General features: G+C 42.0%; 1 protein-coding gene across 3 annotated transcripts in view; it reads left to right on the plus strand.

Annotated features, from left to right (window-relative positions):
* The window catches only part of LOC134612583 (chemerin-like receptor 1), a 115,879-nt gene that overhangs the window by 26,570 nt on the left and 66,616 nt on the right, over positions 1-22,693 (plus strand). The window contains exon 1 of one of the 3 annotated variants that reach the window (XM_063456974.1): positions 20,779-20,986. The exons of the other annotated variants lie outside the window; for them this stretch is intronic. The gene's annotated coding sequence lies outside the window, so the exon portion shown is untranslated. Of the gene's footprint in view, positions 1-20,778; positions 20,987-22,693 lie in introns of those variants that run through there. 3 annotated transcript variants of the gene reach the window in all.

The raw sequence follows: 22,693 nt of genomic DNA on the forward strand, positions 1-22,693 counted from the left end.
AAAAAAGGTTTCCAGTGTAAGCTAATAGCAGCCAGTCAGTGTCCTTCAAGCGGCTCTGTCAGGCCTTCCTTCAGCGTGTGCCCTGCACAACCCTGCCAGCGTACTTTGACAGTTGCCACTCATATCTGGTGTCTCTATAGCGTGCTTTTACAACCAAAATGTTGTTTCCACTGTAATAGAAGAGCAGTTGCCTGCCTGCCAGCTTCTGTGTGAGGTTCACAGTGGATACTGTGCCCTCTTGCCCAGTGCCACCACTCATATCTGTTTTTACAATAGCTTAAGCTTTAGATTTAAAAGAAATATTTTTTTTTCACTGTAATAGAAGAGCAGTTAGTTGTCTGCAAGCGTCTGGGTGTCAGGCCTACTTCAGCGTGTGCTCTGTAGACCTGTTCCAGCGTGCTTTGACAGTTGCCAATCATATTTGGTGTCTCTTTAGCGTGCTTTTACAAAGAAAAAAGGTTTCTAGTGTAAGCTAATAGCAGCCAGTCAGTGTCCTTCAAGCGGCTCTGTCAGTCCTTCCTTCAGCGTGTGCTCTCCAGAACTGTTCCAGTGCACATTGCCAATCATATCTGGTGTCTCTATAGCGTGCTTTTATAACCAAATTTTTTTTTTCACTGTTATAGATTGAATAGCAGTTACTTATCTTCAAGCGGGTGTGTCAGGCCTACAGTGTGTGCTCTGCAGAACTGTTCCAGTGCACATTGCCAATCATATCTGGTGTCTCTATAGCGTGCTTTTAAAACCAAAATTTATTTTTCACTGTTATAGATTGAATAGCAGTTACTTGTTGTAAGGAAACCAAGTTTAGCCGAACCGCGTTCGGTAGTTTCCCCCCCGAAAGGTCAGAGTCTAAGGTAGTGCGAGTTTGCTTCGATAGTTACAGGAAACGAAATCCATACGAAATAAAACAGCTGCATAAGATAATTCCCTTGTTACAGCATACGAATTCCAAATAACAGTCAGAGTCCAGGTTCAGGATACAAGTAGAACTAACGTTTATTCACACACATGGCTTTTTATGCAGGTCCCCATGCAAGGGGACATCCCACAGGGAGGAGTAACATTTATCCAATCCCGAACAGTAAAAATATAAAACACACCCAATACAAACAGGCAGTTCCCTCCCCTAGTCCTGGAGATAATCAGGTCTGATATAGTAACAACCTAATTATCTCCAGGCTGAAAGTTCACTATTTTCCCCAATTTCTGGAACACCCCTTTATACCTGGGGTATCCCCACAAATACTATATCCCCTGATAGCCCCGATCCGGGTGACCAACCTATCCAAATTTCACCCGGATCGGTTCAGGGGTTCGCAAAAAGTATGGAAGTCCTTTGTGACCGGTTCACTGTGGGCGGACTGCCCAAAATAGTTCCAGAGGTGCGTGTGGTTTTGCCGGTCACTTCCGAAAAAGGGAAAAAGTGCATAAAAGTACCGAATGAATTCCCCTGGCTCCTAGCAGCGATTGTTCCCCTCATTCGTGTGCATATTTGTACCGAATAGCGCTCTTCTAGCTAATCGGTATCACTAGTTCCAGCGTTCGTATGATTGAGACCGGTGTTTGGGAAGTCGAGTGTCCGATTTTAGTTCCAGACACTCGACGACCAAGTCCCGCTGCCTTTGTTTGATGAAAAAAAGATGGCCGCGGTTTTCTCTGCCACGTGGCGTTCGACAGTACGAACGCTGACCGCACACATAGAGGGTGAAAGTGATGCCGGCTTTGAAGTTAAGTGAGCCAGGGGTGGTCTCTGTTCGGCAGTCCCATCTGCCGAATGAAAAATACACAAAGAAGCAAGAACTATGCAACAAAATATCGAATAATATAGTCATTTCTTCACACTTGTCTTCAAGCGGGTGTCTCAGGCCTACAGTGTGTGCTCTGCAGAACTGTTCCAGTGCACATTGCCAATCATATCTGGTGTCTCTATAGCGTGCTTTTAAAACCAAAATTTATTTTTCACTGTTATAGATTGAATAGCAGTTACTTGTCTTCAAGCGTCTCTGTCAGTCCTTCCTTCAGCGTGTGCTCTGCAGAACTGTTCCAGTGCACATTGCCAATCATATCTGGTGTCTCTATAGCATGCTTTTAAAACCAAAATTTATTTTTCACTGTTATAGATTGAATAGCAGTTACTTGTCTTCAAGCGGCTCTGTCAGGCCTTCCTTCAGCGTGTGCTCTGCAGAACTGTTCCAGTGCACATTGCCAATCATATTTGGTGTCTCTATAGCGTGCTTTTAAAACCAAAATTTATTTTTCACTGTTATAGATTGAATAGCAGTTACTTGTCTTCAAGCGGCTCTGTCAGTCCTTCCTTCAGCGTGTGCTCTGCAGAACTGTTCCAGTGCACATTGCCAATCATATCTGGTGTCTCTATAGCGTGCTTTTAAAACCAAAATTTATTTTTCACTGTTATAGATTGAATAGCAGTTACTTGTCTTCAAGCGGCTCTGTCAGGCCTTCCTTCAGCGTGTGCTCTGCAGAACTGTTCCAGTGCACATTGCCAATCATATTTGGTGTCTCTATAGCGTGCTTTTAAAACCAAAATTTATTTTTCACTGTTATAGATTGAATAGCAGTTACTTGTCTTCAAGCGGCTCTGTCAGTCCTTCCTTCAGCGTGTGCTTTGCAGAACTGTTCCAGTGCACATTGCCAATCATATCTGGTGTCTCTATAGCGTGCTTTTAAAACCAAAATTTATTTTTCACTGTTATAGATTGAATAGCAGTTACTTGTCTTCAAGCGGCTCTGTCAGGACTTCCTTCAGCGTGTGCTCTGCAGAACTGTTCCAGTGCACATTGCCAATCATATCTGGTGTCTCTATAGCGTGCTTTTAAAACCAAAATTTATTTTTCACTGTTATAGATTGAATAGCAGTTACTTGTCTTCAAGCGGCTCTGTCAGGCCTACAGTGTGTGCTCTGCAGAACTGTTCCAGTGCACATTGCCAATCATATCTGGTATCTCTATAGCGTGCTTTTAAAACCAAAATTTATTTTTCACTGTCATAGATTGAATAGCAGTTACTTGTCTTCAAGCGGGTGTGTCAGTCCTTCCTTCAGCGTGTGCTCTGCAGAACTGTTCCAGTGCACATTGCCAATCATATCTGGTGTCTCTATAGCGTGCTTTTAAAACCAAAATTTATTTTTCACTGTTATAGATTGAATAGCAGTTACTTGTCTTCAAGCGGGTGTGTCAGGCCTACAGTGTGTGCTCTGCAGAACTGTTACAGTTCACATTGCCAATCATATCTGGTCTCACAGTAGCTTGCACGCATAGTACCACTAATCCCAAAAAAAATGACAGGCAGAGGCAGGCCACCCCGCAGGGGCCGTCGTAGTCGTGGTGCTGTGATTCCCTTTTGCCCTAGAATAATGTCCAGTTTTCAGAAGCCACGTACCCTGAACTTGAAAAGTTCTGAGGACATAGTTGACTGGCTAACACAGGACACCCAATCTTGTACAGCCTCCGCTCGGAACCTTGACGCACCATCCACCTCCAGCTTAGCTTCAGGCACCTCTCAAGATACCACTCACCCGCCTGCCGCCACCACTAAAACTAGCACCACAGCCGCTTTACTTGGTATGTCAGAGGAGTTATTCACACACCCGTTTGAAGAAATGAGTGATGCGCAACCATTATTGCTAGAGGATGTAGATAACAGGGATATGTCTCAGGCAGGCAGCATTAAACACATGGAGGTACGGTGTGATGATGATGATGTTGTACCCGCTGCTGCTTCCTTTTCTGAGTTGTCAGATACAAGCGAAGCGGTTGATGATGACGATGCGTCCATGGATGTCACGTGGGTGCCCGCTCGGCAAGAAGAAGAACAGGGCGAAAGTTCAGATGGGGAGACAGAGAGGAGGAGGAGACGAGTTGGAAGCGGGGGGGGGGGGTCGTCGCAAGGAGCTAGTGGCACAGTCAGACAGCATGCATCGGCACCCGGGGTCAGCCCGACAGCACGCCAATCAACGCATGCTGTGTCCACCACCAGAATGCCGTCATTGCAGAGCTCAGCAGTGTGGCATTTTTTTTGTGTCTCTGCCTCTGACAACAGCGATGCCATTTGCAACCTGTGCCAAAGGAAACTGAGTCGTGGGAGGTCCAACACCCACCTAGGTACAACTGCTTTGCGTAGGCACATGATGTCACATCACAAACGCCTATGGGATCAACACATGAGTACAAGCAGCACGCCTACTCAAAGCCGCCATCCTCCTCCTGGTCCAGCATCTTCAGCCACGTCAACCACTGCTGTCCTTCTTGCCCCCTCTCAACCATCCGCCACTCCGTCTCCCGCCTTGAGCAGTTCCCGCTCATCTGCCCACAGTCATGTGTCTGTCAAGGACATGTTTGAGCGTAAGAAGCCAATGTCACCAAGTCACCCCCTTGCCCAGCGTCTGACAGCTGGCTTGTCCGAACTATTAGCCCGCCAGCTTTTACCATACAATCTGGTTGAGTCTGAGGCGTTCAAAAAATTTGTAGCTATTGGGACACCGCAGTGGAAGGTACCCGGCCGGAATTTCTTTTCACAAAAGGCAATCCCCAACTTGTACTCGATTGTGCAAAAGGAAGTCATGGCATGTCTGGCACACAGTGTTGGGGCAAGGGTCCATCTGACCACTGATACCTGGTCTGCAAAGCATGGTCAGGGCAGGTATATCACCTACACTGCGCATTGGGTAAACCTGCTGACGGCTGACAAGCAAGGAATGCGTGGCATTGCAGAGGAGTTGGTGACACCGCCACGAATTGCAGGCAGTCCTGCTGCCACCTCCTCCACTCCTCCTACTCCATCCTCTTCCATAACCTCCTCGGCTGAGTCCTCTTGTGCCGCTGCTTCTTGCTCCACATCAACGGCACCCCCCCAGCTCCCCAGGTACTATTCCACATCCCGGATACGGCAGTGTCACGCCGTCTTGGGTTTGACTTGCTTGAAAGCAGAGAGTCACACCGGACAAGCACTCCTGTCCGCCCTGAACGCACAGGTGGAAAAGTGGCTGACTCCGCAGCAACTGGATATCAACAAAGTGGTGTGTGACAACGGAAAACATTTGATAGCGGCATTGAAGTTGGGCAAGTTGACACATGTGCCGTGCATGGCACATGTGTGTAATCTGATCGTACAACGCTTTGTGCATAAGTACACAGGCTTACAGGACGTCCTGAAGCAGGCCAGGAAGGTGTGTGGCCATTTCAGGCGTTCCTACACGGCCATGGCTCACTTTGCCGATATCCAGCGGCGAAACAACATGCCAGTGAGGCGCTTGATTTGCGACAGCCCTACACGTTGGAATTCAACACTCCTAATGTTCGACCGCTGCTCCAACAAGAAAAAGCTGTTAATGAATATTTGTATGACCGGGGTGCTAGGACAGCCTCTGGGGAGCTGGGAATTTTTTTGCCACGTTACTGGACGCTCATGCGCAATGCCTGTAGGCTCATGCGTCCTTTTGAGGAGGTGACAAACCTAGTCAGTCGCAACGAAGGCACCATCAGCGACATCATACCATTTGTTTTCTTCCTGGAGCGTGCCCTGCGAAGAGTGCTGGATCAGGCTGTAGATGAGCGTGAAGAGGAAGAGGAAGAGTGGTCACCATCACCACCAGAAACAGCCTTATCAGCATCGCTTGCTGGACCTGCGGCAATGCTGGAAGAGGATTGTGAGGAAGAGGAGTCAGAGGAGGATTGTAGCTTTGAGGAGGAGGAGGAGGAGGAGCAAGACCAAACACAACAGGCATCCCAGGGTGCTCGTTGTCACCTATCTGGTACCCGTGGTGTTGTACGTGGCTGGGGGGAAGAACATACCTTCAATGACATCAGTGAGGAGGAGGAACGGGAAATGAGTAGCTCGGCATCCAACCTTGTGCAAATGGGGTCTTTCATGCTGTCCTGCCTGTTGAGGGACCCTCGTATAAAAAGGCTGAAGGAGAACGACCTGTACTGGGTGTCCACGCTACTAGACCCCCGGTATAAGCAGAAAGTGGCGGAAATTTTACCGAATTACAACAAGTCGGAAAGGATGCAGCATTTGCAAAATAAATTAAAAAGTATGCTTTACACAGCGTATAAGGGTGATGTCACAGCACAACGGGAATCTAACAGGGGGAGAGGTGGAAGTCATCCTCCTCCTCCTCCTCCCACGACCACGCCGGCAAGGACAGGATGCTTTAAAGACGTGTTGTTGATGGAGGACATGCGGACCTTTTTAAGTCCTATGCATCGCCACAGCCCTTCGGGATCCACCCTCAGAGAGCGACTCGACCGACAGGTAGCAGACTACCTCGCCTTAACTGCAGATATCGACACTCTGAGGAGCGATGAACCCCTTGACTACTGGGTGTGCAGCCTTGACCTGTGGCCTGAGCTATCCCAATTTGCGATAGAACTTCTGGCCTGCCCCGCTTCAAGTGTCCTGTCAGAAAGGACCTTCAGTGCAGCAGGAGGTATTGTCACTGAGAAGAGAAGTCGCCTAGGTCAAAAAAAGTCTAGATTACCTCACCTTTATTAAGATGAATGAGGGATGGATCCCGAAGGGACTGACTCTGGGCGATACATTCGCTTAAAAAAGGCCTGATGAGATGAGCTGCCTTGGGCTAAAAATGGTCCACACGCTGCTGTATTTTAGCTCTGAATGACGTTTGACTTGCGTGACTTATCCGCCACCAACTAGGGTTCAAGCCGCCATGTTTTAGGGCACTTTCTGCCTGTGAAACAAACATCAATTTTTCTGGCCGCTGCTACAGCAGCGGCTGCAACAATACCAAATTTTTCAGGCATGTGTACATGCCTAATTTTTAGGCCCACTGGTGCAGCACTGTGGTTTCAAAAACCAAAAAAAAATCCTCCAAGATGGCACCAATATACCAGTGGTCTAAGCATCTTCCCACCTTGGCCTAAAAAGGGGAGGTGATTCAACAATTAAAAATCTCTGCCATTTACACGTCCACTGATAGGAGACGCGGAAGGTATTAAACTGATATGAACAATACTAAACTCACCACTCCTATCTGGTGGCACATTAGCTTGCCCGCGCAGTGCCCCAAATTTCAAGTAAGAGGACCGACCAAGCATCTTCTTCCATCTCCCTGTTACATAAATCAATGCCATATCCATAGAAATTGTAGAGAATATCCAGGATAGTTTTACAGGGCCAAATCATGTCGCCTGTTGAAAGAGGTGACCTTGCTCGGGTCCCAGGTGTGCGGTTCCTAAAATGGCTGCCATATACACGTCCACTGATAGGAGACGCGGAAGGTATTAAACTGATATGAACATTTACTAAACTCACCACTCCGAGTGCTGTTATTTATTTAATTTTTTTGTGGTGAGGCTTTACAGGACAGAGTGCTTCTCCACGGGACATGTTAACTCACGGCAGCTGGCTCATCAAGGAACCAGAGCAGCTTGAATGAGGTGACCTTGCTCGGGTCCCAGGTGTGCGGTTCCTAAAATGGCTGCCATATACACGTCCACTGAAAGGAGACGCGGAAGGTATTAAACTGATATGAACAATACTCCACTCCTATCAGTAGGTCCGTCCCATTGTGATTTATGCCCCCCACCCACCGCGCAGGGATGGGGGCCGGGGGGAGGAAAGTAGGCCCCCCCATTGTGATTTATGGCCCCCACCCACCGCGCAGGGGTGGGGGCCAAGGGGGGGAGGACAGTAGGTCCCCCCATTGTGATTTATGGCCCCAGCCCACCGCGCAGGGGTTGGGGAGGACAGTAGCTCCCCCCAGTGTGTATCATGGGCTTTGAGGACAGGTGTCAATCCATACCTGCCAAGTGACCCTATGTAGGGGTAACAGTCCCTATTCTGCTCTGTGTCAGTGTGTATCATGGTCTCTGTGGACGGTGAACAGTCTCTATTCTGCTCTGTGTCAGTGGGTATCATGGTCTCTGTGGACAGGGAACAGTCTCTATTCTGCTCTGTGTCAGTGTGTATCAGGGGTTTTGAGGACAGGTGTTAATCCATACCTGCCAAGTGACCCTATGTAGGGGTAACAGTCCCTATTCTGCTCTGTGTCAGTGTGTATCATGGTCTCTGTGGACGGTGAACAGTCTCTATTCTGCTCTGTGGCAGTGTGTATCATGGCCTCTGTGGACAGGGAACAGTCTCTATTCTGCTCTGTGTCAGTGTGTATCAGGGGTTTTGAGGACAGGTGTCAATCCATATCTGCCAAGTGACCCTATGTAGGGGTAACAGTCCCTATTCTGCTCTGTGTCAGTGTGTATCATGGTCTCTGTGGACGGTGAACAGTCTCTATTCTGCTCTGTGTCAGTGTGTATCATGGTCTCTGTGGACGGTAAACAGTCTCTATTCTGCTCTGTGTCAGTGTGTATCATGGTCTCTGTGGACAGGGAACAGTCTCTATTCTGCTCTGTGTCAGTGTGTATCAGGGGTTTTGAGGACAGGTGTCAATCCATATCTGCCAAGTGACCCTATGTAGCGGGAACAGTCCCTATTCTGCTCTGTGTCAGTGTGTATCATGGTCTCTGTGGACGGGGAACAGTCTCTATTCTGCTCTGTGTCAGTGTGTATCATGGTCTCTGTGGACGGTGAACAGTCTCTATTCTGCTCTGTGTCAGTGTGTATCATGGTCTCTGTGGACAGGGAACAGTCTCTATTCTGCTCTGTGTCAGTGTGTATCAGGGGTTTTGAGGACAGGTTTCAATCCATATCTGCCAAGTGACCCTATGTAGGGGTAACAGTCCCTATTCTGCTCTGTGTCAGTGTGTATCATGGTCTCTGTGGACAGGGAACAGTCTCTATTCTGCTCTGTGTCAGTGTGTATCAGGGGTTTTGAGGACAGGTGTCAATCCATATCTGCCAAGTGACCCTATGTAGGGGTAACAGTCCCTATTCTGCTCTGTGTCAGTGTGTATCATGGTCTCTGTGGACGGTGAACAGTCTCTATTCTGCTCTGTGTCAGTGTGTATCATGGTCTCTGTGGACGGTGAACAGTCTCTATTCTGCTCTGTGTCAGTGTGTATCAGGGGTTTTGAGGACAGGTGTCAATCCATATCTGCCAAGTGACCCTATGTAGGGGGAACAGTCCCTATTCTGCTCTGTGTCAGTGTGTATCAGGGGTTTTGAGGACAGGTGTCAATCCATATCTGCCAAGTGACCCTATGTAGGGGTAACAGTCCCTATTCTGCTCTGTGTCAGTGTGTATCATGGTCTCTGTGGACGGTGAACAGTCTCTATTCTGCTCTGTGTCAGTGTGTATCATGGTCTCTGTGGACGGTGAACAGTCTCTATTCTGCTCTGTGTCAGTGTGTATCATGGTCTCTGTGGACAGGGAACAGTCTCTATTCTGCTCTGTGTCAGTGTGTATCAGGGGTTTTGAGGACAGGTGTCAATCCATATCTGCCAAGTGACCCTATGTAGGGGGAACAGTCCCTATTCTGCTCTGTGTCAGTGTGTATCAGGGGTTTTGAGGACAGGTGTCAATCCATATCTGCCAAGTGACCCTATGTAGGGGGAACAGTCCCTATTCTGCTCTGTGTCAGTGTGTATCGGGGGTTTTGAGGACAGGTGTCAATCCATATCTGCCAAGTGACCCTATGTAGGGGGAACAGTCCCTATTCTGCTCTGTGTCAGTGTGTATCAGGGGTTTTGAGGACAGGTGTCAATCCATATCTGCCAAGTGACCCTATGTAGGAGGAACAGTCCCTATTCTGCTCTGTGTCAGTGTGTATCAGGGGTTTTGAGGACAGGTGTCAATCCATATCTGCCAAGTGACCCTATGTAGGGGGAACAGTCCCTATTCTGCTCTGTGTCAGTGTGTATCAGGGGTTTTGAGGACAGGTGTCAATCCATATCTGCCAAGTGACCCTATGTAGGGGGAACAGTCTCTATTCTGCTCTGTGTCAGTGTGTATCAGGGATCATTAGGATAGGTGTCAATCCATATCTGCCAAGTGACCCTATGTAGGGGGAACAGTCCCTATTCTGCTCTGTGTCAGTGTGTATCAGGGATTTGACTATCTTTATTCAGATTGAAAAATTACAATTCCAGGAAAAATTTAACAAACATTTACAAGAACATGTTATGCACATCATAGAAACAACGTAAACCTCTTTAAAGCCACAAACTTAAGACAAAAAATACGTACACACAATGTGTAAGGGTTTGAAAGAATATTCTGAATCCTTACACGTTTACTTGATCGTTTGTTTGATTTTTGTGAACCATATATAAACTACAAGCAGCGTGAAAACTATAAAAACTCAAGTGGCCATGCTGATCAAATTAAATAGTATGCTTTACACAGCATATAAGGGTGATGTCACAGCACAACGGGAATCTAACAGGGGAAGAGGTGAAAGTCATCCTCCCCCTCCCACGACCCCGCCATATCTGCCAAGTGACCCTATGTAGGGGTATCAGTCTCTATTCTGCTCTGTGTCAGTGTGTATCATGGTCTCTGAGGACAGGGAACAGTCTCTATTCTGCTCTGTGTCAGTGTGTATCAGGGCAGGGCTTTGAGGACAGGTGTCAATGTTAGGTGATTTCTGCCCTTTATGGATTAAAAGCAGACTCTGCATCAACTGTGCAATTTTCCATGGGAGTTTTGCCATGGATCCCCCTCCGGCATGCCACAGTCCAGGTGTTAGTCACTTTTGTGGCCAGAAAGAGTCCCTGTTGGTTTTAAAATTCGCCTGCCCATTCGGTTCGCCGGTTCGCGAACATTTGCGGAAGTTCGCGTTCGCCGTTCGCGAACCGAAAATTTCGGGTTCGCGACAACACTACTGTCTAGCATAGAAGCAAAAGTATAAGTTATAACATATTGCAAGATAATGGATATCATGTTACTTCTAAAACCGATTAATCTCAGTAATAGATATATCATTATTAATAAATGTACTGTAAGTAAAAGTTTATCTCTAACTCTCACTTTATGGAGCACTTTTAGCACTTATGCACGCACAGGTTGTTTAGCACCACGCTTTGTTCTTAGACTTTTGGTTTTGTGGGGGTATCATTTTTTCATTGTTTTTACCCAGTAAAGTACTTAATCTACTAGATACTATGGAAATATATAGCTGATGATATGTGTGATTATCTCCCCATTTATCCTAGTTCTAAACTAGTTATTATAGTTGCAGATTTAATTTTTCCCTCCTTTAAAATCCAGTATTGAGTCCCCCCATTTTTTGGGGTGTATTCACTTTTTATCTACATGTATAGTTTTGGGTTCAAGCCCACTTGGTGGATCTGGTGCCACCATACTGACCTCTGTGTTCCTTTCCCAGTTGTTGGGATTAGATTACACAGTTCTATCTTTTCTTTTCATGTAAGTAAAAATACCTTTCAAACTCGGTATTTCTGTTGCATGTCAGAATCTTTTTTTGTTAGTTTGCTAGTGGTCCCATTGGTTGTTGATTTTTTGGGTTTAAGCCCATTTTGGTGAATCTGGGACCACCATACTGACCTCTGTGTTCCTATCCCAGTTATTGGGATTAGATTACACAGTTCTATCTTTTCTTTTCATGTAAGTACAAGTACCTTTCAAAGTCAGTATTTCTGTTGCATGTCAGAATCTTTTTTTTTTTAGTTTGCTAGTGGTCCCATTGGTTGTTGCTTTTTTGAAGACTCATTCCATCCCTGTGATTTTCTTTTCTTTTCACACGGTAGAAATGGTTGCCAGTGGTCATTAATACTTTCAGTCATTTTATGTTATAATGCATTTGTCTAAAGTTGATGTTGATTCTGCCATGTGCGACGTAGTTTGTGGCAAAAATAATAGCTGATAGAGAAGGCAATTAGTATTTGGAAGGCATGTGTGCTCTTATTACCTGCTATGCTTGTAACAAAAGTAGTCGATAAATGCTACAGTTAAAAATGAAAAATGAATGGTTTCGTGCCAAAAGTTACATTTCCCCTTTAGGTTTTCATAACAGATGAAACATGAGGTTATTCAAAAAGGTCTGAAAGTGTCTTCAATAAATGCAATTTAGGGGCAAATTCCAAAATATTTTTTACAATTCAAGCTATTTGGTTTCTGTAAAAAAAATAAAAATAGTATTGAAAAGGCTGTATTCTGTAATGCATGGAGGCTAGGTATTTATCAAAACACCAAACTCACCCTGAATTGTTTCTGAATTCCAGAGAAACATTTGATCATATATTTCTAAAAATGCTGTTCTTTTGCTAACACTGCACTACAAGGAAATAGCTAGCTCAGACCATAAGGGAGGTTGTGTACACTTTCAGGCTGGGTCTGTAATTTCGAGAAGTTTAATCACATTCAAAGCTTTTATCAGTTGTTGAGGGTTTGTTTTCACCTCTTTTGGGAGAATAATACACAGTTTTTGACCCCTAACATTTTTTAAATGAAAGCACCTCTAGACAAGAAAACTAAAAATATAAAAATATAGTGAAATGCATATATTTTTTGTTTTCTCATCTATGCTAATAAAGCATAAACTATTAATGTGTGAGCTGCTAATTAAATGTAATTTATTGTAGAATATGCACATAATTTATAGATTTAAAAGTTACTCTGTAGATTTTAAAGCGCCTTTGCATTCAAAGTTAGTTTTGTTACTTTTACACAAGATTCAAGTTATGTACCATATGAAATAAAATAGTGGTCCAGGTACTCAAAGTAATGGCCAAAATAGCAGCTTCATTGGAGTAAAAACAGCAACATTTCGACCCAACAGGTCTTTATCAAGCTACCATATTATTGCGTTATCGAGTTATTTACTGACTTGTATGTCAGCATGCAGCAAGTTTCGCCCCACATCACTATCTGCTGAAACCAGAGTTTTTCTCCTCCAGGCTAGTCTGTTCAAAGGGAAATGTATACATATAGAGACAGCTACCCTGGTGGCTTCTGCACTAAGCTACACAGTTTTTCTCATCTGGGCTAACACGTACATGTCCTCGTTCCTTATTTTTCTACTTTTTGTTTCTAGTTCTAATTGTTTTCTCTATTATATTCTTCATCTCTTTTTAGTTATCATTTACATAGTATATATATATATATAATTTCTGATTTTAAAGTTATGTGGTTTTATTTGTTACTATCCAGAAACTAATATATTGCCTTCAAGGCAAATGTATAAGATTAAATGGCACATATTTCCCCAAAATTGTAACTGCACTAAACATTTAATTTTAAAAGTAAAAATGAACGCCATAAAAACAGTCGTAAATGGTTATTTAAAACACCATACTACTTTACTGATTTAAAGTGATCATGTTGCTTACACTCAGTATGTGCAGAAAATATGTGAAAATGCTCTGTTTTTGACTGAGGTGTAACGGGACCTCTGGCAGTGTTATTAACCAGCCTGGAATGAGGGTTATGGGCTGGCGAATGTTAATTCTGTGCATAAAAGGCATCTTTCATCAGCAAGCATAGGATGCCAGTGACAGATCACCAATAGCGGAATAGTCCCCCTCCATGCCAACGAAGTCATCCCCTCAGCCTGGCCTTCAGGATGTCCCACCACCTTCAGTGAGGGAGACTGACATCAAAGGAGGAAGATCAACTTGCAGTGAGAACTTGGCCTTGGTGCAGGATCTTCATTTCCTTCCTGCATACCTTCTTTCTTTCCTTCCTAACCGATATTGCGCACAGCACCCAGGAGATAGACACATTACACACATTGCCCATTTATTGGCAGGTTTCTGCCCTGCTTACTCACTAACTTTGTCCTGCGAAGAGGTCTTGCAATTTGTTGTATTTCTTGCTGTGGAAACTCATTTTACATATCAATCACATGAATAAACTTCTTCACAGATCATTCACAAATCTGAAAGAAAACAACACACAATATGCACAAATAGAACCAGTGCCATGGTCAGTTCTTGGTCAATGGGCCTCGGAGGAGCAATGGGGCTCGCATGGATGGACTGCATGGTGAAAATTAAGCGCATGTAAATGTAATCTCATGACTAGCAGCAGAATCTGAGAAGGAGGTTGGAAGGGGAGCCAGAATCCTGAAGCCAGATAACTGCCTCATCCTCACTAGACCTAAGAAGTTACTCTCCATCTGCAAAATGGTACATTAAAAGGAGGGGCTTAATAAAATATAAATGTGAATGTGTTAATAGTGTGTGTGTTTATAGTACAGTGTGTCAAGCATTGTATATGCTTGTATGTGCACAGAGAAATGTGGTTATCAGTGTGTGTAGTAGTACATGTGTGTGGCAATATTGTGTATATAGTGTGTGTAATAATGTGTGTGTATGTAGCTGATGTGTGTTTAGGAATGTATGTGTGTGTAGCAGAGTGTGTGTCTCACTACTTTCACCACTTGGCTGCCAGAGTGCTCTGATTGGTTGGATTACTAGACAATCAGTTTGCTCCTTATATAACATAGCATGGGACACTTTCACACTCAATGTAATAGCTGACAGTCTCTCTTAGACAGCAAATGTACCCCATCTACAGCATAGAAGGTGGTGGTACAAAATGTGTTAAAGCTCCCTTATTGTAATATGGGGTTCTTATTGACCACCTACAGGATTTGTATTTATTTATTTCTAACTATTTAATGTGGTAGCGTGCTACCATTGTGAGAGTTATGTAACTATTTACTGCTAGCTTTGCTGCATATTAAGTTTAAAATATTTTTTGTGAATGTTCCAAATCCAGCACTTTACATAGTTACATAGTTACATAGTTACACAGCTGAAAAGAGACTTGCGTCCATCAAGTTCAGCCTTCCTCACATATGTTGTTGCTGTTGATCCAAAAGAAGGCAAAAAACCTAGTCTGAAGCGTTTCCAATTTTGCCACAAACTAGGAAAAAATTCCTTCTTGACCCCAAAATAGCAGTCAGATGTCTCCTTGGATCAAGCAGCTGTTACCCCACTAATTAGAAATTATATCCCTGTATGTTATGTTTTTGTAAGTATTTATCCAATTGCAGTTTAAACATCTGTAGTGACTCTGACAAAACCACCTCTTCAGGCAGAGAATTCCATATCCTTATTGCTCTTACTGTATAAAAACCTTTTCTTTGCCTTAGATGAAATCTCCTTTCATCCAGCCTAAATGTGTGACCTTGTGTCCTATGTATAGCCCTGTATATGAATAGATTTCCAGATAAAGGTTTGTACTGGCCCTTGAATATATTTGTATAAAGTTATCATATCCCCTCTCAGGCGCCGTTTTTCCAAACGAAACAGATTTAATTTTTTTAACCTTTCTTCATAACTAAAATGCTCCATTCCTTTTATCAATTTTGTAGCTCGTTTCTGGACTTTTTCTAGTGCCATGATATCTTTCTTTAGAACAGGTGCCCAAAACTGCACAGCATTTTCAAGGTGTGATCTTACCAGCGATTTATAAAGAGGCAAAATTATATTTTATGCCCCTATTTATACATGACAAAACCTTACTGGCTTTAGCAACTGCAGATTGACATTGCATATTGCTGCCTAATTTGTTGTCTATAACAATTCCCAAATCCTTCTCGTGTGTGGTTATCCCTAATTCACTACCATTTAATGTGTAAGTTGCTTGTGCATTCTTAACCCCGAAGTGCATAACTTTGCATTTCTCTACGTTAAATTTCATCTGCCATTTTAGTGCCCAGTCCCCCAATCTATCCAAATCCCTCTGCAGCAAAGCAATATCCTGCTCACATTTTATTACTTTACAAAGTTTTGTGTTATCTGCAAAGACTGATACATGGCTTTCAATGCCTATTTCAAGATCATTTATAAATATGTTAAATAGAAGTGGTCCCAAAACAGAACCCTGAGGGACACCACTTACCACTTTTGTCCAGCCTGAAAATTTACCATTAATTACAACTCGTTGTACTCTATCCTTAAGCCAATGTTCTACCCAAGAACAAGAATATTCATCTAGACCAATTTCTTTTAGTTTGAAGACTAACCTATTGTGAGGAACCATATCAAATGCCTTGGCAAAATCCAAGTAGATCACATCCACTGCAACACCCTGATCTATACTTCTACTTACTTCTTCGTAGAATGCAATTAGGTTAGTTTGACATGAGCTATGTTTCATAAAACCATGCTGATTATTGCTAATAACAAGGTTCTTCCCAATGAATTCCTGAATATTATCCCTTAATAGCCCTTCAAATATTTCCCAGTTACAGAAGTTAAGCTCACAGGTCTATAATTTCCAGGCAAGGATTTTGAACCCTTTTTAAATACAGGAACAACATCTGCCTTCCTCCAATCCTCCGGTACAACACCTGAAACAAAAGAATCTTGAAAAATTAAATACAGAGGTTCACTTATTTCCCCACTTAGCTCCTTAAGTACTCATGGGTGAATACCATCAGGCCCCGGAGCTTTATTTACATTAATTTTCTTTAATAGCAGTAGCACCTTGTCTCGAGTTATCCAATCACAACTTATCTGCAAGTTTTTTGCAGAAATCGTCTGCATATCTCTTGCCATAGGATCCTCATTAATATATACTGAAGAAAAATAGTTATTTAAAATTTCAGCTTTTTCCTGGTCTTCATTAGCTAATAAACCCAACTCTGTTTCCAGTGTACCTACACTTTCTTTTTTTGTTTTTTTTAGAATTGATGTACTTGAAAACATTTTTGCATTCTTTAGCTATCAATTTCTCATTTTCTAGTTTAGCCACTTTAATTGCCTTTTTGCAAGCGTTATTGGCTTCCTTATATCTTAAATAGGATGCCTCTGATTTGTCTGATTTAAATGCTTTAAATGCCATTTTCTTATTTTTAATCTCTTGTTTTACTTCTCTACTAAGCCACATTGGTTTTAATTTATTTCTTTTACCCATCGGTACATACTGAGAAAATGTACCTTTCTAATATTTGTTTGAATAGTTTCCATTTATCCTCAGTGTTTTTATCACTAAGGAGTTTATGCCAGTTGATATGTTGATATGAGCTGCCCTAATCTTATTGAAATTAGCTTTTTAAAAATTATATGTTTTAGTATACCCCACTTGCTTTTGCTTTTTTGAGTTTATTTCAAAATGTACCATATTGTGATCACTATTTTCCAAATGCTCCCCTACTTAAATATTGGTTAAAAGATCAACATTGTTTGTTATGACGAGATCCAGACAAGCATCCTTTCTAGTTGGTCCTTGTACCAGTTGTGACATAAAGGTGTCATTTAACACATTCAAAAACCTGATTCCCCTTGCTGAAGTACTAGTCCCTCTATCCCAATTTATGTCTGGGTAATTAAAATCTCCAATAATTAACGTGTTACCTCGATTTGCAGCGTTCTCAATTTGCTCTAACAGCTGTTCTTCCTCAATAATATTTACATTAGGTGGTTTATAACATATCCCAACCAATAATTGATTTCCCTTTGTTTGCCCCAAGCATATATCTACCCATAAAGCCTTCACATTTTCCTTGTCACACTCCACATGCCTAAAATTTGACTTTAACTCATGGTTGACATATAAACATACCCCACCACCCTTCTTGTTTTTCCTATCCTTCCTAAATAATGTGTACCCATTTAAATTAACTGCCCAGTCATGTGTCTCATCCCACCATGTTTCTGTTATGCCTATTATATCATATTGTTTAGTGTATGCTATTGCCTCTAGTTCCCCCATTTTGTTATACAGGCTCCTTGCATTAGTAAGCATACATTTAATATTATCTTAAGTCTTTTGTACTTTTTGTGAATTATCAATATTACATACCTCCTCTGCTCTGAGCTTTCCCCACCCCCCATCTCCACCCACTTTCTTCCCCAACCCCAACTTTGTTTAGGATTTGGATGCCAAAGTACCGATATTAATCTTAACACCAAATGTATCTGCGCAATTGCTGCAGATTCGCTCCAAAATCATAACGAGATTAAATGAATATTAACAAAGACATGATTGTATACAGTATAAGTTTATTATTTTAGTGTTTGAATATGCATTCTTACAAGGTCTCTCTCTCTTCTGTCATTATAGTTGTACTATTCCTGTTCATTTTCATTTAGCCAAATAGATGACAAATGCAATAATTAAACTGTGCAGTCAATTAAATTTTCAATGTTCTATCTTATGTCTGTTAGAATTTTATTTTTAAAAATAATAATATAATACCTTTCATAGAAAGTGATGACACTAACATTACAAGCGAATATTTGAATATTAATACAGGCCTAAGGGCTTGTGATAGTCACTGTATTTGGACCGTGTTATATATTTCTTAATAAACAAAACACTTCTGTCTTGGAAGAACAGAACAATTCATTTTGCACTGTACCATAGCAGAAGTTAGTTTGTCATTGCAGAAGCAGATTCCCATTTATCATGATCTTCTCTTAGTAAGGTTTGCATTTTATTATAAATCGACATGCAACAATGATAGCTACTGTATGTATAGATGAGTCTTTGTGTTACTTTTGCGTCCCAGAAATGAACAATTCTTAACTCGAAACAACAGCAGAATTAAAATGAGTCATAATGTGATAAATGATGTCACGTTGGTCTAGGGTACTTCTGACTGCTTCGTTCTTTAGCTAGATTATGAGTCAAGATAAGACATGAATAAGTAAATCTGAACACAACATTTCTACTTTTAATAAATGGCAATCATGAAGGTTTCCTCCCTCTAGGGGGTAGGAGTGAATCTAACACATTTTGTTTTGCATAAAAAAATAGCATTTTCAAAAGCAGCAGATTAGATGGAGAGCTTTTTTTTAATTATAATTCTTAGAATTACTGTAAGGTAATTTGAGCAGGGTCCCCATCAACCTACTGTTCCTGTATTTTTATGTAATTGTTTAATTTATTGTTAAATTTCCCCCTTTCACAAATTTTGTAAAGCACTATGGAATAAGTGGTCACACTATGAATGATAATAATAATAATAATAATTATTATAATTATTATTATTGTTGTTGTTTCTTCAGCCCCTAAAGTGAATGTATCATTAACTCACTCAAAGAGGTTACCAACAGTCGTGAATAGGCTGTTTTAAAAGTGTTTGCCCAGCTGTAGTAGACTTACAAATATCATGACCCTCTTTACCAGAACAGCTTGGGGTCTACTTTATGGTCAGACAGCTCTAGAATGTACTGGAACAATATGCAAGTATAATCACATGAAGAAAAAAAAAGAAAAGAAAAAGAAAGTTTTGTTGACACAGAAGTCTCTTATCTAGAGAATGAATAAATGTTCACTCTAATCGACACAAGTTAACTTCTAGGAAAACTATATAAAAATATATATTAAATAGTCACCCATACCCTGAGTAAATTGTTACCATATTTCCCTGTTAAACCGCAGAATAAATAGGGAAGACGGTATAAACATAAAAGGAAATCAGAGAACTTTGGATGTTTTAATAGCATAGTTTTTTATTTATAATTTGTTATATTTTATATATTTATATGTAATATGTAATTTTTTATACCTGTTACCTGGTGTCCTTTGAATTGCTGCAACCCTAATAGGCACATACGCCTTTATGCCTACATAAGAGCTTTGTCACTATCTGCACTGTTTCTGTTGGTGTAATGTAGAGTGAGTAATACACGCATGAGCTGCTGTTTCATATTAATGTTTAAGTCCACTTTTAAGCTCTCTTTGTCACAAATTTTGCTTTGAAAAGGGAAATCTTATAAAAGTAAGCCAATCAGGCTCTAGTATACGTCTACCTCCAGAAGAAATAAATGAGAATGATTAAATTTTCCATACATGGAAAATATATGGAAAATTAGGTGGATCTAAAACGCTTCGTAACTGAATTATGTCGGTTAATTGCTCACATAAAATAAACTGTCTTAAAAATTAAGCTAAGGGTTAGCATGGCAATTAAAAGTTATTCATTTGCTAGATAACTAAACTATGCTTATGGGATGCCCCCATATCACACAGAAATAACAACTAGCCTACCTGAAGAAACTCTGATTTCATCAGCCAGTCCCTCATCTGAGGTCTATCTTGCTGCACCTCCTTCCCCTCATACTTATTTAAGTAAGCAAAAAATTAAAGGGATTAGATGCCATAAGGGGAAGAGTTTGTTTCCCTCAATTGAACACCAGAAGCACCTTTCAGAGAAAAAGGACAAATCTCAGAGGTTAGATAGTCCTTCTGCTTCTTCTTCCAGAGTGTTTGCTCATTCATCCTCCCAAAGCCAGTCTAGTTCTAGACATGATTCTCCAGAAATAGATTGGGAGTCTGAGGAGGTGCTCCATTTAGCAGCTTCTACTGAGCGAGGGAAGCTTAGCAATGGGCAGATGGCTAGAGTGAGTCTCCTGGGAAAGACTCTCCCATCTAAATATTTCACTCCAGGTGGGCAATGGAGCATGATTCTTGGGTAAGAGATTTTGTCAAACTAGCCTTTAGGTCACCTTTAGTTAAGGAGAATGATCTTCACTAGGATTAAATGGCTTTTGAGGTAGATTCTGCTCAGTAACCTATCACAGGGAGCAGTGTATCTATAGATCCCTCAGACCAGACTTTTTGAAATATTCAGTTTAACCCCTTAAGGACACATGACATGTGTGACATGTCATGATTCCCTTTTATTCCAGAGGTTTGGTCCTTAAGGGGTTAAAATGGCCAATGTGGTGGGCCCCCTATTATTGATGCTATATAAAGCAGAAAGTGAAGGCACTGCCCAGGATCCATCTGCTTTATCTTTGCTGGCATCTAAGTTAGCATTAGTAAAAGCTTTCAGCAGGGCTGTGTTAATCATTGGCCAATCCTTTAATTATATCACACTGGCTTTATGCAGTGGGGATGTCTGATCTAGCCCCCAAATCCCATGAGTTCCCTAATTTGGAGTATTCCTACCTTTTCGGATTCTCTTTCATACAGGCTGTTATAAAGCAAGAAGATCTTTTTCTGAGTTCAGCAAGTCATTTCCAGGCTTGGACAGAGGGTCACCTCTTTAGGGCCACAGGAGCATCCAGAGAAGTGTCAACCGGGCCCAGTTCTGCCACTACAGTGGAAAACACAAGCTCTCGGGTGGTAGCAAAGGAGCTCATACCAAAGGCAGTCCATCTGCCAATTGAAGACCCATGCATTCAAGTAAGTGTGCCTTAAAATTGGAAGGATATTTCTACAGACAAGTGGGTATTGACATTTTTTAATAGTGGCTTACAACTCCCCCTTTTAAGGTTCTCAGTCCAGAGTTTTGCACCCAGCAGAGAGGTAAACCCAGTGCTAGATGTGTCCCTTTCTCTAGCTTTAAATCAAGGGAAGATAGAGTTGGCAGACATGGGTCAGTCCTTTGTTCCCTTTCCCAAAATCAGACGGTTCCTGGAGACCCGTTCTAAATGTGCGATCTCTGAATGCTTTCATCGAGAGAAAAAGATTCAGGATGGAAGGTTTATAAGATCTTCCAGGCTTAGTACAGAAAAAAATCTTCTGCATAAATTTAGACCTAAAAGACACCTTCAATTCAGTTCCCATAGCAAAGAAACACAGGTGTTTCTTCAAGTTTTTATGGAAATGAAATGATTTGGCAGTTGACTGTTATGCTGTTTGGCCTATCTAATGCTCTAGAATAATGAAATCTGTTATGGCCTATGTCAGGCGTCATGTGTCTGTTCTACCTAGACAACATTTGACTGATGAATCCAGATGGGGAAAGTCTTGCTTCTCAGAGGGACTATTTCTCTTCCTTTTTATAAGACCTAGGATGTGTAGTGAAATTACAGTAATCAGTCCTAGCTCCCACTCAGAGTATTCTCTTTCTGGGTTTTGTACCCAACACCAAGACCATGTCACTAGAAATCCCCAGGACAAATGGGACAAGTTATTGGTACATTTGATCTCATCTCTCAGGAGCCAGAGTTGGTCCTGGAGAGATCTGGCAAAGATCATTGGGAAGTTAAAATCCTTAACACCGGACTACGATGATTCACCTTTACTTGGCAGATGATGTCAGCTGTTTTTAAGGCATTGTTTAAGACATGGGGTGCAATTGGAATCAAAGTTGTTTTTCTCCTCAAGAAGGTGAGAGAAGAGTTGAGGACCATTCTAAAGTTGGGAATTGCTCTTCCTCATCCCCTGTTAGAGGAGCCTTTTGATGCCTCAAATCATAGTTGGGTATGTTTACAGCCCAGAATGCAATAAGAGGAATTTAATCAGACTGAGAGAGACTTCTTTACATAAACATTTTAGAGTTTTAATAGCAATAAAGTTAGCGCTCCAGGGTCTGGTTCCCCTAAACCAGTTATCAGTGTCTGTAAAAGTCCAATCGGACAACAGGACAAATGTAGCTAATATAAACAACAGAGTTGACACAAGATCAAGAGGTCTTTGTGTGGAGGCTCTAGATCTTTGTTCTTGGGCTTTGGCAAACAAAGTTTTGCAAACACATTCTGGGAGAGGCAAACGATTTGGCAGATTCTCTTTCTTGACAGAGTTTGTCTCTGGCAACAGTTCAATTAAAGATTGTTTTATTCCAATGGAATTTGTCCAGAGACAAATAGATCTGTTTGCATTTCAGACTTCAGCACAGACTCCCATGTTTGTCTCCAGAATTTGTTCAAAGGGGGCTTAGAAAAAGGACGCAATGTCTTTCCAGTGGACAGATCTTCCAGCCCCTTATGCTTTTCCTCCTCTATCTTTACTGATGAAAGTGCTGGAGAAGATCCTTAGGGGCAGGGTACCGAGTTTAGTTCTCGTATACCCAGTCTGGAACTCAAGACCCTGGTATCAGTTAGTCAAATCAACCACAATCCCATTGGGTTTGACTTCGGAGTGCTTTCAGGGAAACAGTGATCTTTT

Source organism: Pelobates fuscus, chromosome 5 (genome assembly GCF_036172605.1).
Source record: "Pelobates fuscus isolate aPelFus1 chromosome 5, aPelFus1.pri, whole genome shotgun sequence".
NCBI lineage: Eukaryota > Metazoa > Chordata > Amphibia > Anura > Pelobatidae > Pelobates > Pelobates fuscus.